Raw genomic sequence first — 20307 nt, forward strand, 5'->3', positions numbered from 1 at the left:
CGCATGCCAGGATTTCTGGGTGTCTTTGCCTGGTATGTTGGGGGCTCTGGGCAGGACAGATTTTAATATTTTTTAATTTTTACATTGATTAATAATTAGTTTTAAATAACACTTATGTAAGATACAATATCTGTTTATGTTCATTTTTAGATTTTTTAATATATCGACTTACTATTTCTCCAGCACTGTTGAAAGACTAACTTTATTGAATTGCTTTGTATCTTTGTTAAAAAAAATAAGTTAGGCTCAGGCTGCTTCCTCATTCCACTGCCAGTCTTGATCTCCCTGCTGTCTTTTATCCAATCTCAGGTTCATTTTTCTTAAAAAGTCTGAATCTCCAGCTTTAAAATCCACCAAATACAAAGACCAAGGAGAAAACTAAGGAAGACAACTGAAATTGGAGATATGGTGGGGAACCACTGTAGACATCTAAGCCTTGTAGATGATGACTTAAAATCAACACTTAATGTTTTAGCTACAGAAATCAGAGAGTCATTAGCCTGTGAAATTAAGCAATCTATAAATGAACAATCCAACAAACCAAAATAACTCGTTTCAAATAGGAGAGGATCCATACAAAAAGAACTAAAGGAACTAAAATACATGTTATCAAGCCATATAGCAGAATTATACAGGAGGAGGACCTATATAGACAAGCTTAAAGACAAACTACAAGACAGCATTGATAAAGAAGTAAAAAAAGAAAGGAAAGACAAAGCAATGAAAGAAAACTCAAGGTACTTAATGGACAAAGACAAAAGAAATAATTTCCAAATTATAGGAATGTCAGAAGAGGAGAGAAAAGGGAAAGAAGAAAGGGAACTAGTGAGGAAGATAAGATAATAGAGAACTTTTTCACATTCTGGAAAGAAGTTGCAGTACAAATCCCAGAGGCAAAAAAAAAAAACAACAAAAACAAAAACAAAAAAACACCCTGCAAAACAAAATAGACCCAAGACCCTAACAGAATAATACCAAGACATATAGTAACCCAAAGGTCAAAAAGAGAGAAAAGAAAAGAAAGAGATGGAATCTTTAAAGCAGTATGGGAGAAGAACAACCTTAAGTATAATGAAAAAAATATAAGAATCAAACCAGATATCTTATTTATAATAATCTAGTAAATAAAGAGTGAAATAACATATTTAAACATTATTCAAACTGCTGAATGAAAGAAACCAATCTAATAACCAGAAAACCTCTCAATTTATATGGAGAGAGGGATACAAACATTCTCAGGACAAAAAGAACTTGCAACATATGCTTTAACCAAACTGATGCTAAATGAACTACTCAAAGATCAATTATCTAAATCCAATACCCAAATGTAACAACAACAATCCTATACAATATAATTGCACAACAGCCCTTTCTGTCAATATATTCCTTAAATGTCAATGGACTAAATTATCCCATCAAAAGGCGCATAGTACTGGGTAAGGTCAGGAAACAAAACCCACCCATCTGCTGCCTGCATGAAACACACTTAAAATTTCTGAATATACATAGTCTCAGTAAAAGGATGGAAAACAATTCTACAATCTACTGAAAAACAAACAAACCAAAGAAACTGGGACAGCCATAATTTTATCAGAACAAATTGCATTCAGCCTCAAGAAGGTACTTGAGACAAGGATGGAAATTACTTACTGATCTGGTGAATAGACCAAAAAGTGCTAACTCTGATCAACATTTATGCACAAAATATAGAGTCAGCAAAATATTCAAGACTTTTGCTCACAAACCAAGAGAAAAATGTGGAGGGTAATGTGATAGTGGGAAATATCAGTACGTCACTATCGCCACTGGACACATCAACTGGCAGAACACTAATAAAGATATAAGAACCTTAGGGGCCAGTGAGGTGGCTCTAGAGGTAAGGTGTCTGCCTTGCAAGTGCTAGCCAAGGAAGAACCGCGGGTCGCCCCAAACCAGGGGCAATTTCTGAGCACTTAGCCAGTAGTAACCCCTGAGCATCAAATGGGTGTGGCCGGAAAAAAAAAAAACAAAACAAAAGATATAAAAACCTTAAATAAGCAAATGGAAGAGTTGGGAGTAAGGGCCTTTCATCCTACAAAGGCTGAATATACATTCTTCTTTCATTTAGCAATAATCACACCTTGGATAAACCTCATTGACTACAATACTGTCACTGAGCAAAGATGAATACACATTCTTCTTAAATGTGCATGGAACCTTTTCTAGGATAGACCTCATTTTAGGACACAAGTCTAACTGACATAAATTCACAGATATAAGAATTATACCAAGTACTCTGTCAGACCACAGTACCATTGATGTCAAGATTGACTGTAAAAAGATTTGGGAAAAAATTAACACCTGGAAACTAAACTACATGCTGCTCAACAGCAGCTGGATCAAAGATGGAATCAAGGAAGAAATAAAAAAATTCTTTGAGACTAATAATAATGAAAGAACAAATTACCAAAAATCAATGGAAAATGCAAAAGTAGTAACTAGGGGAAAACATAGCAATACAGGACTACTTTAGGAAAGAAAAAAAAGACAAAAATCAATATAAACGTATTTTCATGGATAATGAGTTTTTCTGTCTGGAGAGTTAATGTTTTTATCAGAGACTCAACGAACTCCCTGACTCACTGTTAGAGGTCTCAAGTATGGTATCACAAAAATATTTCTTAGATATCCTTGCCTAGTGCCTGACCTCAGTGGAAATGCTTTGTTTTTCACGATTAAGAATAATGTTAGCTGTAGGCTTTTTATAGATAACTTCTACTATCTTGATGAAGGATCCATGGGTGTTGACTTTTGTCAAGTTTTTTCTCTCCATGTATTGAACTGGGAGATACCAGTAAATAAAGTAAGACAGTAGAAGAAGGATAAATACAGAATGATATCAATAACTTATATGTGGTATTCAGAATAAATACATGAAGAAGTGCAGTGGTCAAAATCGGAGTTGTCTCAAACACCCTTGACCACCCCAGATTATAGCAAGGATGAGGAAAAAAACTGAGTGGAAGAGGAGAAACACAAATATGAAAAGATGGGTCCAGGTGCCAAGCAGTCTCAGGTGCATTGTATTTTTTTAAATAATAATATCCTTATTTAAGCACCTTGATTACAAATATGAGATTAGTTGAGTTTCAGTCATAATAAAAACACCACCCCTCTTTCACTAGTACAACATTCCCATAACTAATACTCTCCATCTCCTCCTTTCTCATCCCTGCCTGTATTCAAGACAGTCATTCTACTTCTCTCACTCACTGACATTGTCATGGTAGTTGTCAATGTATATATTTCTCTAACTGCACTCAACACTCTTTATGGTAAGCTTCAAATCGTGAGTTGGTTCTTCCAGCCCTCATCTCTATTGTCTCTGGACATTTATTACAATAATTGTGTTTTATTCCTCCTAGAACCCATAAATGAGTGTCTCTCTCTCTCCCTCTGACTTACATCACTCAGCAAAATAGATTCCATGTACATCCATGTATAGGAAAATTTCATGACTTCATTTTTCCTGACAGCAGCATAATATTCCTAACCCTAACCCTAACCCTAACTATGTACCATAGTATTTTTGGCCATTCATCTGCTGAAGGGCATCTTGATTTTTTTTTTTTTCAGATTTGGGGTATTGTAAATGTCGCTGCTATAAGTATAGTGTGAGGAAGGCATTTTTGTATTGCGTTTTTGTGTTCCTAGGGTATATCCCTAGGAATGGTATTGCTAGATCATTTAGGAGCTCAATTTATAGATTTTGAGGAATTGCAATATTATTTTCTATAAAGGCTGGACTAGACGACATTCCCACCAGCAGTGAATGTGAGTTCTTTTCTCCACATCCTCATCAGCACTGATTGTTCTTGTTCTTTGTGATGTGTGCAGTCTCTGTGGCATGAAATGATATCTCATTGTTGTTTTGATTTGCATATGCCTCATGATTTGTGATGTGGCAAAATTTTTCATGTGCCTGTTTGCCATTTCTATTTCTTCTTTGAGAAAATATCTGTTCATATCTTCTCCCCATTTTTGATGTGGTTAGATGTTTTTTTCTTGTTAAGTTCTGTCAGTATGTTGTATATCTTAGATATTAGCCCCTTATCCGATGGGTATTGAGTGAATAGTTTCTTCCATTCTTTGGGTGGCTTTTGTATTATAGTTGCTATTTCCTTTGAAGTGCAGTAGTTTCTCAGCTTAATATAGTTCCATTTGTTTATCTTTGCTTCCAGTTGTTTGGAGAGTGATGGTTTCACCTTGAAGATGCCTTTAGTCTCAAAGTCATGGAGTGTTTTACTTACATGTTCTTCTATATACATTATGGTTTGGGGTCTAATATCAAGGTCTTTAATACTTTGGATTTCACTTTTATGCATGGTGTTAGATGCAGGTCTGAGTTTGCTTTTTGCACGTGGTTGACCAGTTTTCCCTATAGCACTTGTTGAAGAGGCTTTCCTTGCTTCATTTTGAATTTCTTGCCTTTTTTTTTTATCAAATATTAATTGTATATCTGGGGAACATTCTCTGAATACAAGTCTATTCCACTTATCATCAGGTCTATCTTTATTCCAAACCATGCTGTTTTAATGATATTGCTTTGCAATACAATTTAAATTTGGAAAAAGTGACGTCTCCCATATTCCTTTTCCCAAGGGTTGCTTAGCTATTTGTGGGTGTTTATTGTTACAAATGAGTTTCAGGAATGTTTGATACATTTCTTTGAAGAATGACATGGGTAACTTTGGAGAAATGGCGTTAAATCTGTACAATACTTTGGGGAGTATTGCCATTTTAATTATGTTAATCCTTTCAATCCATGAGCAGTGTCTCCATTTCCTTTTGTCATTATTTATTTTTGAAGCAGGGTTTTGTAGTATTCTTTGTATAAGTCCTCCACCTCTGTGGTTAAATTGACTCCAAGGTATTTGAGTTTTTGTGACACTAATGTGAATAGGATCAGTTTTATTTATTTTTTGATGTTCATTTCTTCTCTACCATTATTGGTATATAAAAAGGCCATTGATTTTTGTGTGTCAATTTTGTAGCCTGACATTTTGCTATGTGAATCTATTGTTTCTAGAAGCTATGAGTCTTTAGGGTTTTCTTAGTATAGTATTGTGTCATCTGCAAACAATGAGAGTTTGACTTCTTCATTTTCTATCTGGATGCCCTTGATATTTTTTTCTTGCTTAATCACTATGACAAGAAACACCAGAACTTTGTTGAATAGGTGTTGGGAGAGAGGGCAGCTTTGTCTTATACCAGATTTTAGAAGACAGGCTTTTAGTTTATATCTATTGAGAATCATATTAGCCATTTGCTTGTGGTACATGTCCTTGACTATGTTGAGAAAAGTTCCTTCCATTCCCATCTTGATGAGAATTTTTATAAAGAATGGATGTTGGACCTTATAAAATGCTTTCTCTGCATCTAATGATATGATCATGTGGTTTTTATTTTTCTTTTTGTTCGGGTGCATTGTTAGTGTTTGTAAAGGACAGAACTAAACATACAAGACAAAGGTAACAACGTTAGAATCAAGAGACCCAAACTTTAACAATCTAAACTTAAAATTGAACCTATTATAATGGTGTAGCTGGTGATGGTAGTATGGGATGCATTTGGGGAACATAGGTGGGGAAGGTGGACAAGTTATGGTGGAATTGGCCCTGATTCATTGCATATCTGAAACCCAGCTGTGAAGGACTTTGTAAATCACAATAGTTTCAATAAAATGAAGCTTAAAGAATTAGTTAACTAAATTTTATAGGTCTGTTTCTATGCTCTTTATATTGTTAAATTGATTTATAAATCAGTATTTCCAAAAAGGTACTGTGGTTACTGCAGCTTTACAGTTGTTCAGAAAGTAAGCTATATTAGCAATTCAGTTTTATTTTGGTTCTTTAGTGTTCTATTTATTATAGATGTCTTTAGTATTTGCATTTAAATTTTATAATCAGTTTTTCAATATCTATATAGGAATTTTGATATCTTATATAGCTATATAAAAATTTTATTGGATCTTATAGATCAAGTTGAACAGCACCAAGATTAATGATATTGAGTTTTCCCTTCTGTGAACATTTATTTATACTTAAATTTTCTTCCATCAATAATTTTGAAGACATTTTATCTTCTAAATCTTATACATATTTGGTTTTATTTATACATAGATATTCATTTATAGGAAGAAGTGATGTAAAGTATCATTTTATAAATATTAATTTCAGTTGTCAATAGCAGGCACCCACATACTTAATATTATATTTAACTTTAAAGTTTAAGTTTTATTTTTTACACTTGCTCATAAGATCTTCCTAATGTCTCTAAACTGATCTCAAACAAAGTTACTTATATTTTGTATTAAATATCTCAGTACTTTTGTTTGGATTTCTCTTCTAAGTGTTTCCCAATTTTGACTTGGGACCTTTTAATCCTCAAGTCTCAATTCAAATTTCAAATTTCACAGTGGCCTTATTTAATCATTTCAGTTAAGATGATTTCAGTGTTTCCTTCCTTCACTTCTTTTCGAGCATTCTGGCTTCCTCTCTTACCTACTACCGGACATCATTTTGATTTACTTCCTGATTAGTCTCAGTCTTTAACCAAACAGAATTTTGGATTAGATAATAATAAGCATTATTTTATTCACATAGGTATTTTTTATTCATTCATATATATATTTCATTCATATATATACATATACCATATAGATACAGTGTTTATGAACATGTCTTAAATATAGTGGACTCTAATTTAAATATGTTTGAATGAAGGACTATCTTTTAACAAGAAAAACCACAAAAGAGAATTCTTTCAGCTTCAATAAAATCTTCCTGGAGTCCCTCAGTTAGTGATTATTCTCTATTCTGATTCTCCCTTAAATTATAACTCTAATAATATAATAGAATCCCTTCTAATGTAATTATTTATAGATATCACTCTTTATAAGTACATATGTGTTCAATGTTGCTATAGAATGTGTGGAAACAAAGAGTGATTTATTCATCTTTGTATCCTCCACTTATTTTAATCTAAGAGAATATTTTATATTTGAATTTATTTAAAATGGAAAGATAGGGGCTGGAGTGATAGCACAGCTGTAGGGAATTTGTATTGCACTCAGACAATCTAGGTCAGACCCAGTTTTATCCTGGCATCCCATATGGTCCTCCGAGTTTGCAAGAAGCTATTTTTGAGCATAGAGCCAGGAGTAACCCATGAGTCACACAGGGTTTGAACCCCACCAAATAAAATAAAATAAAATAAAATAAAATAAAATGTAAAGATACAGTCATTTTTGGTTTGGTAATTGCAAGATTTCAAATCAAGCTCAAATTTTTATTTATTAGTGTTGCAACTCCCTTTAGTAGCACTTATTGCAAAATGAAAGAATTAGATTAGATTGAAAATCCTTAAAAATATTTTGTCTTTTGAAGAACACTATCTTTCTTGTACCTACATCCTTTGAGATTTCTTTATACTTTTAGTTCAGAATACCATATTTTCCCGCGTATAAGACAACCCCCTAATATTAGACTTCCTCTCTGCCTCTGGTCAATCTGAGCAGGCTTTTTACAGTGTAGATTCGGGTACAGAACAGTGTCTAATTTGCATGCATCAAAAGCTTGCTTGGATTGGCTGAGTTAGAGAGGCGGTCCGAGCAGCCTTGCAGTGATTGGTGCAGGATCGAGTTGGAAAATTCATTTCGTGGCAATAGCCAGATGATATTCATTTAGCAGCATCACAAAACGATTTTCGGGATATACTCAGCGTATAAGACGATCCCCGATTTTCGGTTGACATTTTTTTTTTTTAGTTTTAAAAGTCATCTTATACGCCGGAAAATACGGTACTTTTATTTCCAGTAGCTAGAATCTGCCTTCTGTCATTGTAAGACTACCTGTAGGGTTCTTAGACTTTCTTAGACATGAAAGTCAAATTAACAACCCTGCAATTCCTCATGCCAGCCTTATTTCCAAATCCCCACTTCCAGGAAATACCCTCAGTCTTTGGCCAAGGATATAAGGATCCAAATGTTTAAAATTTGGGGGCAACTGATGTCCATCCTCTGAATGAGGCTTATTATTAGATCTCCTAGTTCCCCTGAAAATGGAACCAATAGCTCCCTTGGCAGAATGCAATTGGCTGTCTCATCTTTGCTTGGCTTTCTTCCACCCCCAAATTTATTCCTCATTTTACGGAACATTTTTTTCTTGGTCCCAATATTATGCTGTTTTGATCACTATTGCTTTGTAGTAGAGCTTCAAGTTAGGTAATGAAATGAGTTTGGCTATCCTAGGTCATTTAAGGTTCCACATATGCTTTATAATTGATCGTTCTAACTCCTTGAAGAATATTGTCTGAACTTGGATAGGTATTGCATTATAATGTAGCTTAGTTAATTTTAGTAATACTGATTTTTCTAATCCATGAGTATAGAATGTTCTTCCATTTTTCTTAGGTCTTCTTCAATTTCTTAAGTGTTTTGAAGTTTTCATGGTATAGGTCTTTCACCTCTCTTGTTAGACTGATTCCTAGGTGCTCTATTGTTTTGACACTACTTTAAGTGAGATAGACTGTTTTATCTTTTATTCTCTGAATCATTATTTGTATAAAGGAATGCAGCTATCTTTTGTGTATTGGATTCTTACCCAACTACTTTGCAGTGTTGGTTTATTATTTCTAGGAGCTTTTTCTTGTGTACTCTAGGTTCTTCAATGTATATCATCATGTCACCTGCAAATAGAAATAGTTTAACTTTCTCATTTACAAATTGGATTCCTTTGATTTCCTTCTCTTGCATGATTGTTACTATTAGGACTATGTTCATTAACATTGGAGGCAATGGGCATTTTTGTCTAGTGCCTTACTTCAGTGGAAATGCTTTTTAATTTTTTACCATTAACAATAATGTTGGAGGGAGGGAGAGAAGGAGAGGAGGGAAGGAGAGAGGGAGAAGGGAGGAAGGGAGGAAGGGAAGGGAGGAAGGGAGGAAAGGTGAAAAGAAGGAAAGAAGGAAGGAAGGAAGGAAGGAAGGAAGGAAGGAAGGAAGGAAGGAAGGGAGGGAGGGAGGGAGGGAGGGAGGGAGGGAGGGAGGGAGGGAGGGAGGGAGGGAGGGAGGGAGGGAGGAAGGGAGGAAGGAAGGAAGGAAGGAAGGAAGGAAGGAAGGAAGGAAGGAAGGAAGGAAGGAAGGAAGGAAGGAAAAAAAGAATAAATGTTTGCTATGAGCTTTTAATAGATAGCTTTTACTATCTTGAAGAAAGTTTCTTCCACACCTATTTTGCTGAGGGTTTTAATCATGAATGGGTATTGTATCTTGTCAAATGCATGCTTTACATTGATTTATATAATCACATATAAAATCTCTACATAAATTTATATGATCATTTATAAAATCATATGATTATTTATGTTTATTTTGAGGCTGAACCTGACTGTGCTCAGGGGTTACTCCTGGCCTTGCACTTAGAACTTACCTCAGGTAGGCTCAGAGAATCATATGGGATTCAGAGATTGAACTTGGGTCAACTGCATACAAGGCAAAAATGCTCTACCCTCTGTGCTATCGCTCCAGCCCTTAATCATATAATTTTTAATCTTTCTTTTTATAATATATGATATTGATTGATTTGCATATATTGAACTATTCTTACATCATCAGGATAAAACCCACTTGATCATTATGTATAATTTTTTAATGTTTTTTTATTCTGTTGCAAAGATTTTTTTGAGGCTCTTTGCATCAGTGAGATTATTCTGTAGTTTTTGCCCTTGGTAATATTTGTGTCAGCTTTGGGAATAAGCATAATGTTAACTTCATGGATGGTATTAAGAAGGGGTTCCATCTCTTTGATATTTTGGAAGAATTTAAGGATCAATGGTAGTAATTCTTCTTTCAATGTAATGCAGCGGTTTAAATGGGAGTTGTTGAGAATGCTCTAGGCCCCAGGGTTTTGCAAGAAGAAAAGAAATTGAGTGGAAGAGGAGAAACAGAAATATGAAAGGATCAGGGAGAGGGGCTAAAAGATCTCAAGTGCACTGGTGTTGTTTTAAAGGGACAGAAATAAATATCTAAGTCAAAGCCAACAAGAATGAAATAATGAGACCCAAACCTTAACAATCAAAACTTAAAATGGGCCTATTCTACTAGCAGGCTCGAGGACAGGGGTGCACTCTGGGAACAGTGGTGAAGGGAAGTCTACACTGGTGGTGGGATTGGCCCTGAAATATTTTTGTCTGTAACCCAACTATAAAGAACTTTTTAATCAAAATGGTTTCAATAAACTGTTTTCAATTTTTTTCTTGGAAGCTTTTCAGAGTGCATCTCTTACTTACGAATTCTCTTCTAATTTGTGTTTCTATGATAACCTTTCTTAAGTCCTGTGACAGTGTGTCAGAGAGTCCTTTGAGTCTCTGCTGAAAACACTACATCTCAGAAAGAAAAATTATTATTATCTATGAAAATATGTTTATATACCTATGAATTTACTTTAAGAATCCTTTTGGGAGGCCAGAGAGATAGCATGGAGGTAGGGCATTTGCCTTGCTTGCAGGACAGTGGTTCAAATCCTGGCATCTCATAAGGTCCCTAGAGCCTGCCAGGAGCGATTTCTGAGCATTGACCCAGGAGTAACTCTTGAGCACTACTGGGTATGACCCAAAAAACAAAAAAACTATCCTCTTGAATAAAAATATGTGAAGTTGTAAGTGCTTACTTTTTAAGTTTAACTACTTTACTCCTTAATAATTTTTAATTGAGTGGTTTTATACTGGTCATCTTATAGACAAAGATATAGCATTGACAAAACCAACCTGTACCTTTCCTTGATATAGTTTAAGATGAAGTGGATATGATAAGATATAAAGCAAATGATATTAGTGATGAAGAGATCATTCAAATAGCAAGTACTGGGAGATTAGCTTGTCAGACAATACCTCTTAAATAATGATGTATTGAAGCCAAATTGCCAAATTATATGACCAATAGGAAGAAATCATATAGTATTGTATATAATTATACATACACTGTATTCCATATATATTATATATGAGAAAACAGTAAAGCACTAATGATGGGAGGGAAATCAGTAGGGATTTCTAATTTTAAGGTAAAAATGAAACTCCATTGCTCAGTTCTTAAATATGGGATTTGATTCAAGTGTGCATTAGTCAGACTATTGGTAAAAGCCCTTTCTTTCACATTTCTTCACATAATTTTGTCAATTGACTGACAGTTTATAGGTCTCTAATTCCTTCTTATTAAGTCTTTATCCACATGGGAAAAATGAGAAATGATTGGATGAGTTATTGGGTGATCTAAAAGCCATCCCTGAATGACCCCAACTTCATGAATGATGGAGTCTTTGAAAACTTACACTGAGGTTACTTATTCTGGACCTGTAGATTTGATACACATGACAGTGAGGTATAAAGTCCTAGTGCATATAGCACCAAAGCTAATACTGCTGTTCTTGTTCCTGTGGAGTAGATGTAGATTTGAGTTGATGGTCCCCTAAATGTTGACTTCCTGGGGTTTTCTTTGAAAGAAGAACGCTAAAAGTTATTGTTTTTAGTCTTTAAAATTTAGTAGAAATTTATATAAAACATAATAGATTTTTTAAAGAATCTCAAATTTAAGCAAAATTAAAATACACACTATAACTTTTGTATTTTTTTTAGTTCTTTCATGGGCACCATTGTGGTTATTCTACAACTCATGCCCCTAGCAGGAAAGGAATCTTTTTCACAAAGCGAGCTTGATAAGACAGCTGGAGTTCCTTGGAAAAATATTGACCAGAGTAATTACTGTATTTTTGACAGCAGCTGTAAATTTCCTGTTGCTAGGATAGGATTTAACCCCTTGATAACTGAATTCTAAGAATATGATGATTATATTTTGTTGACATACATCAGGGTCTTACCCATAAAAATGTGAAATTATACAGATGTTAATTATACAGATAGCCAAACAATCTCCTCTTTGATATATCATTGAAAATCATTGAAGATAAATCAATGAAGATCATCTTCTTTAATAGATCTCTTTGATGGATAAGCTCAAAATCTATGCAAAATCTTTATATAACAAATGAATTATAAAATTATTTTTATTATTTTGCTTTCCCCTCTCTGTTTTTCAGAATTGAATATACCCTAACATTTAGCCTATTATATAAACAATAATATATAAGCTTTTTATATAAAGTTCTATAAAGAAATTATAAAGTAAAATGTGGTACTTTTTCTGATACTACCAAATTATATATAAAATTTACATCTCCTTCCTCTAAAAGTATCAAAATGAACAATTTTAAAATAGCCAGTTCCCAATTTTTGCTTTACTAGCTATTTACAAGACACTACACGTACCTCAAGAAAACAAAATAAAACCATAGTTCATCTTCAGAGTATAAAATGCAGGTTTGGAAAAACAACCATTAGAGTAAGTAATAAATTCACTGTCATCAGAGTGATCAAAAGTTTATTATTTGCTGCCCAGTTGCTGTAGTAAAAGATTCTAAATAGTATTCAAATAAATGATTATATTTATATAATCAAGCAAGCTTTAAGAATTTTGAGAATGTCAAGCTGTGAGAATTAATAACTATTTTTATTATATAAAAGTGTTTATGTAGTTATAATAGTAGTAGAGGGTTAACATTTATTGATCAGATACTACATGACACATACACTACATTTAATATTTTCCCCTCTCTACTACCCTGTGAATTGAGTGTTGAGAGTCACTATTTTACAACTGAGAACCAGAATCACATAAATCTCTAATGAGTAATTCAACCAGATTCTATTACAGGATTTTATATAAGTAAACAATACCTTAATATATAAAATAAAATAAGACTTTAGGAAGACTTTCAGACAGGAAAGAAATTTATGAAACTTGAATATTGACTCAAACATTTCAACTTTCAACATGTTCACCATATTCTTTATAAATTAAGTTCTGGAAGTTTCAAAATTTCTTAGCTTATCACAATATCTTTTAAATAATTTTTTTCACTGAATCACCACGAGATAGTTACAAAGTTGTCCATAATTGAATTTCAGTAATACACTATACAACAACCTTCACCAGTGCACATTTTCAGCTAGCAATACGCCTCGATTCCTTCCCCTCTCTTCCCTATCTTCCACTCTGCCTGCCTATGTGGCAGACATTTTTCTTCTTTCTCCTTTTGTCCTTCTAGACACTGTTGTTTGCAGTATTGTTACTGAGGATGTTCAATAAACTCCAGACCACAGTATTTTAATTGCAACTTGGAACTCTTTCTATAGAGGTTATGAGTTTGTTGCAAAATGAAAAAAACACAGGATCCTTGCTCTTATAAACAAGAGTTTTAGTTAATATTCCAAAGGGTATTTATAAGTGGGTACTTAAATGTAGTTTGAGATGCAGCAACTTTGATCTATCACACAGTCATTTATGTGGCTGTGTCACATTCCTAGATTCCCAGATTCTTTCCTTGGAGGGAATTCTTCTCTACCGCTATTTCTCAAAGAGCCACACTGTTTTCTCCACAAAGATCCAGCACAATACCTTTCAGTGACTTGGCTATCAGGAAAATGAAAATTAAACCAGAATTTTCTTTGAAACCACTTTCATTTGGTGGAAGTCACACAAGAACACAGTATCCTGAAATAGGAAGTAGGGGACATACCATCAGATAAAGAAAATAAATTTATTTTGTTTGTTACAATGAATCCCTCATGACATAAACATTCTCTATAAAAAAAAGAAAGTGGTTAGTCTCCAGAGTGTGCAGATGTGTGCCACTTTGGGATCTCCATAAGGGGCCTTCAGGTCAGAGAAATAAAAGAGGACCCTGACCAGGCACCCCCATCTAGACTGAAGGTTTGGGAACCCCTATACCACCCAGTCTCAAGAGCACACAAAAAGTCACGCATCTGTATGGACATTTTAACTTATATATTTTTCAACAGGCCAGATGTAACACACACTTTCCTCATATAATCCACAGCCCATAAAACAGAACAGCAAAACAATGAAGTAGCTTGTAATACTTCACATACTTAGATAAGCTCATCCAACTAGGAAAATTAAACTCAAAATCAGATATACCTTTAATCACTACTAATACAATCAGTTCAGCAGACCACTTTATTAAACAACCTGAAACTTCAACCTTCAAAACTACCAAATGCAAAGAAATATGGGTAGACTAAGGAAGACACTAACAGCTGAGGATATGAAGAGAAATCTGAGCAAGTTTCCAAGTCCACCAAAAAACAAGAGCCCAATAGATGAGAACCTAACATGGGCAATGAATGTCTTAGCAATAGAAATCAAGGAATCATTAGCTTGCAAAATTAAGAAATATATAGAAGAACAATTCAAACAACTCAAGGAAGAACTTTAAAGAAGATGAGAGAATCCATAAAAATGGAATTAAGAGAAATAAAAACCATATTAGCAAGCCATAATAGCATCCATAATAGCAGAGTTGAACCCTTAGAGAATCTTATAGAGGAACTGAAGAAAACCTACAAACCAACAACAATAAAGAAATCAATAAGGTAACAAGAAACAAAACGTTGGAAGAAAATGTTAGGTACTTAATGAACAAAAACAAGAGAAATAATCTACAAAGTGTAGGGATACCAGAAAGGGAGGAAAAAGGGACAGGGAAGAACAAATAGTGAGAAATAATAGCAGAAAATTTTTCCACCCTCTGGAAAGAAGTACATGCACTAATCCAAGAGGTGAAAAGAGTTCCTAATAAAATGGACCAAATAGACCAACACCAAGACATAGCAATCTAAATGGCAAAGAGAAGAGAGAGAGAAAGAGAGAGAGAGAGAGAGAGAGAGAGAGAGATATGAATTTTTAAAGCAATAAGGGAGAAAAATACCTTCAAGTACAAAGGAACATATGAATCAAACCAGATCCTATTTGATACAATTCAAGCAAGAAAAGAGTAAAATGACATATTTAAACTACTGAATGAAAGAAACTTCCAACCTAGAGTCCACTACATGGCAAAATTCTCATTTATTTTGAACAGAAGGCTAAAAATATTCTCATATAAAAAAGAACTCACACTATTTGCGCTAAACAAACTGAATCTAAATGAACTACTCAGAGATGAATTACACAATCCAAACATCTAATTGTAACAACAACATCCCTAAAAGCACAATAGCACAACAATCCTTTCTGCTAATAATCCCCTTAAATGTCAATAGAATAAATTTTCCCATTAAAAGACACAGTCGAGGGTTGGATTAGAAAACAAAAACTGGATATCTTGCCTGCAAGAAATACACCTAAAAGACCAGGATAGACACAGACTTAGAATAAAATGATGTAAAACAATTATTCAAGACAATGGATGAAAATGGAACAGCTATTCTTATATCAAAACAAATTTTTTTCAATCTCAGGAATAGCTCAGAGACAAAGAGGTCACTATTTATTCATCAGGGGAACATTAGACCAAGAAGTACTAACTGATCAACATTTATGCACCAAATGTAGAGCCAACAAAATATGTAAGGCAACTGCTTGGAAACCTAGAGAAACATATGGAAGGAAATGTGATCATAGTAGGAGACTTCAACTAAAAAATTATTACCATTGGACAGATCCACTGGCAGAAAACTATCAAAGATAGAAGAGCCCTAAACTAGGACTAATGGACTTATACAGGGCCCTCCATCACCATAAAGCAAAATACACATTCTTCTCAAATATACATGGAACCTTCTCTAGAATAGATTATGTCTTAGTATATAAATATAACTTGCACAAAGTCACAAATAAAAGGAATATAAAAAGCACACTGATCAGATCACAATGCAACAGTGATCAAGATTGACTGTAAAAAGAATATGTGGATAAAATTCAACACCTGTAGATTAAACAACATGCTGCTCAACAACAGCTGGATATAAAAGAAAATCAAGGATGAAATAAAAATATTCATTGAGACAATAATAATGAAAAAAATGGTCAAAATCTGTGGGACACAGCAAAAGCAGCAATTAGGGGGAAACACATAGCAATACAGGCCTACATTAGGAAAGAGGAAAATTACAAAATCAACAGCTTAAAGTGACATCTTAAGGACCTGAAACAGCAGCAAAGAAACCCAAACACAGTTAGAAGACAAGAAATAATAAAAAACAGAATAAAAATAAACAACAGAAAAAAAACAATACAAAAAAACAATGAGACCAGGAGCTAGTTTTTCAAAAGAATAAATAATATAGACAAATTGCTGGCAAAACTCACAAAGAATAAAGGAAGAACACCCAAATAAATTGGATCACAAACTAAAGAGGAGAGATCACAACAGACCCCCATAAATTCAAGAATCATGAGGGATAATTATGAGCAACTATAATCAGTTAAAAATCGACAAGTTTCTGAAAAAAAAAATCATCTCTGAGATAATAAGGAGGATGTACAAAGCCTAAACATCCAATCATATCTAAGGAAATTGAAACAGTAATTAGGAAACTACACAAGAATAAAAGTCCAGGACCAGATGGTTTTACAGGTGAAGTCTATCAAACATTCTGATAAAAATTACTTATTGATCCTCAGTTTCTTCCAAAACACTAAAAAGACAGGAATCCTCCCTAACTTCTTTTGTGAGTCTAATATCACACTTGTTCCCAAAATTGGCAAAGACCCCACCAAGAAAGAAAACTACAGACCAATCTCACTAATGAACATGTATACAAAATCTTTAACAAACCGAATCCAACAATACATCAAAAAGATTATACACCATGACCAAGTGGGTTTAATCCCACGGATGCAAGGATAGTTCAACATACACAAATCAAACAACATCATATACCACATCAACAATAAGAAAGACAAATATCACATGATCATATCAATCAGTGCAGAGAAAGCATTCAAGAAAATCTAACACTCATTCATGATGAAAACACTCAGCAAAATAGGGTTGTTAGGAACCTTCCTCAAGATAGTTACAGCTGGGGCTGGTGAGGTGGCGCTAGAGGTAAGGTGTCTACCTGGTAAGCGCTAGCCAAGGAAGGATCAGGGTTTCAGATCCCCTGGCGTCCCATATGATCCGCCTAAGCCAGGGGCAATTTCTGAGTGCTTAGCCAGGAGTAACCCCTGAGCATCAAATGGGTGTGGCCCCAAAAAAGATAGTTACAGCTATCTATCTATAAAAGGCCCACACTGAATTTTTTCTTCCCTTTTTCTTATCCTTTTTATCTCCAACGGAATCACATAACTTGAATTATTCAGCCTCATTAATTGATAGGAGAAAAGGCTGTTACCAAGACCAGTCATATGAACATGTATGATGTAGTGAAAATAAAAAATGATCAGACTTGAACACCAAACCCAAAGTCTACAACAAGCTGTAAAGTGGAGACCAGTTACACTAGTATTCTTGGGGGTAAAGGAGGGAGATATGGGATACATGCTGAAAACAGGGGTGGAGGGAAGACAACACTGGTGGTGGGAATGTCCCTCATTCATTGTCACTATGTACCATAAATAATTCTATGAAATATTTGTAATGCACTTTGGTCACAATAAAAATGAACTAAAAAAAAAAACAAAACAAAAAACATAGATGAGTGAGACTATTCTGTGTCTATCTCTCTCCCTTTGACCTATTTCACTTAACATAATAGAGTTAAGGGCTGGAAGGACTGGAAGGACCTGCTCACAATTGAAGCTCACCACAAAGAGTGGTGAGCACTATTAGGGAAAAAATAAAAGCCCACAGCCAGCATTATCCTTAAGGGTGAAAACCTGAAAGCATTTCTACTAAGGTCAGGTACTAAACTAGGCTGTCCACTGTCTCTGCTCTTATTCAACATAATTTTAGAAGTCCTAGCAATAGCAATCAGACCAGGACAGGAATGAAAGGCATCCAAGTAGAAAAAGAGGAAGTCAAACTAACTCCTTTTGCGGATGATATAATGATTTATATCGAAAACCCTAGGAGTCCACAGTAAAACTCCTAGAATCAATAAACCAATACAGCAAAGTGGCTTGCTAGAACATCAATACACAAAAGACAGTAGCATTACTCTATACAAATAACTAAGCAGAGGAGAAAGAAATTAAGGAGTTCATTCCATTTAAAATAGTATCTAAAAGTGTCAAGTACCTGGGAATCGACATGACAAAAGAAGTGAAAGACCTATATCATGAAAACTTTAAAACACTTCAGAAAGAAATTGAAGATGATAAGGAAATGAAGAACATACCAAGCTCTTGAGTAGGAAGAATCAACATTATCAAAATGACTATCTTACTTAAACTACTATATAGATCCAGTGCAATCCTTATTCAAATTTATATATCATTGTTCAAGGACTTAGAACAATTTATTATAAAGTTAATATGGAATCACAAAAGATCTAGGTTAGCCAAATCCATATTGAGAAAAAAAAAGAAGCTGGGTGTCATTTCTTTACCTAACCTGAAGCTTTATTAAAAAGCCATACTGTGCAAAACAGCATAGTACTGGAATAAAAACAGAGTCTCAGACCAATGGGCCAGATCAGAATATCCAGTGACATACCCCAAATATACAGGCAACTAATATTTGACAGAGGAGCCAAGAATGTGAAATAGAACATAGATAGTCTCTTTAACAAGTGGTGTTGGGCCAACTGGATAACCACCTGTAGGAAATTAAAGATTGATCCATACCTCACACCTTACACAAAAGTCAACTCAAAATGTATGAAAGACCTTGAAATTAGACTGAATATATAAAGTTCATTGAGTAAAAAAATAAGCAAAATACTTCAATATTTTACCTCAAAAAAGTCTTTGATGATAGAATGCCAAATGACAAGAGCTTTAGCATAAATAAATGGGACTACATCAAACTAAAAAGTTTCTGTATGGCAAAAGAAATACTTGTTAAAACTAGAAGACAGCTAATGGAAAGGAAAAAAATTTTAACACTCAATACATCGTAAAAAAAAAAAAAGGTTGATACCTAGGATATACAAAGCACTCAGAAAGGCTATCACCAAAAAAACCTAATAAAGCCATAAAAATGGGGAGAAGAAATGAATAGACACTTCTCCAAGGAAGACCAAGCGATGACCAAGAGACACATGAAAATATGTTCACCATCACTCATTATTAGGGAAATCCAAATAAAGACAACAGTGAGGTACCACCTTACACCAGTGAAGTTAGCACACATCAAAAATAACAGGACCAATCTCTGTCAGTGGGGATGTGGTAAGAACTCTAGTTCACTGGTGAGAATGCTGCCTGGTCCAACCCTTTTAGAAAACAGTACGGAGGGTTCTCCGTAAACTCAGAATCAAGCTGCCACCATATTCTGGTTTCTCTTCAGATCGCATAAATCTTTCGCCTTTTACTAAAGATTTCCGTGGAGAGGAACAATTCTGAGAATTAAGCTGCCATATGAACCAGCAATCGCACTCCTGGGTATCTATCTCTAAGATAGAAAACAGTCATCCAAAAACATGTATGCACACCGTTATTCATTGCAGCACTCAGCACAATAGCCAAGATTTGGAATCAACCTAGATGCCCAAAACAGATGAGTGGATCATAAAGATGTGGTACTTATACACAATGAAGTTCTTCATAGCAGTTAGAAAAGCTACAGTCATGTGATTTGCAGCAATATGAATGGAACTAGAAAATAGTATGTTAAATGAAGTAAGCCAAAAGAAGGATAAATACAGAATGATACCACTTATTTTATTTGAAGTATTTAGAATATATTTATAATCTCTAAAAGGACTCTTCCCGTTTTTTCCATGTTCAAAATTTTGCCCCCCCCCCCTTTTTTCTTTTTCTTTTTTCTTACCTTCAAACAGAACCACATAACTTGAACCATCTTGTTCTGCCTCACAAATTGAGGGGGACATAATAGAGGGCACCAAGTCCAAACAGTAGTATGAACTTTGGGTAGAAATAAAAAAAAAAAGATCAGACTTAAACACCAAATCCAAAGCCAACCACAACAGAATTGACACCCAATCTACAAGCTAGACAAAGAAGGGACCACTTATACTAGCAGCCGGGGTGGGGGGCAAAGGAGGGGCGATATGGGATGTATGCTGGAAACAGGGGTGGAGGGAGGACAACATTGGTGCTGGGAATCCCCTGATTCAATGTCACTATGTACCTAAAATACTACTGTGAATGACATGTAATCAACTTTGATCAAAATAAAAATTATTAAAATAAATAAAAAAGAATATATACCATATATTTATATAATACTCCATGAAGAAACACAGTGGTCTAAATGGTAGAATCTCCGAATACCGTAAGTGCCA

The 20307-nt window shown here is 34.5% G+C and overlaps 1 protein-coding gene and 1 pseudogene across 1 annotated transcript in view; one reads left to right on the forward strand and one right to left on the reverse strand.

Moving 5' to 3' along the window:
• Positions 1 to 20307, reverse strand: part of GABRA1 (gamma-aminobutyric acid type A receptor subunit alpha1) — a 1147113-nt gene that overhangs the window by 284930 nt on the left and 841876 nt on the right. The gene's annotated exons all lie outside the window — the stretch shown is intronic.
• Positions 19330 to 19465, forward strand: LOC126012829 (uncharacterized; annotated as a pseudogene).

This window comes from Suncus etruscus, chromosome 6, assembly GCF_024139225.1.
Source record: "Suncus etruscus isolate mSunEtr1 chromosome 6, mSunEtr1.pri.cur, whole genome shotgun sequence".
Lineage (NCBI taxonomy): Eukaryota > Metazoa > Chordata > Mammalia > Eulipotyphla > Soricidae > Suncus > Suncus etruscus.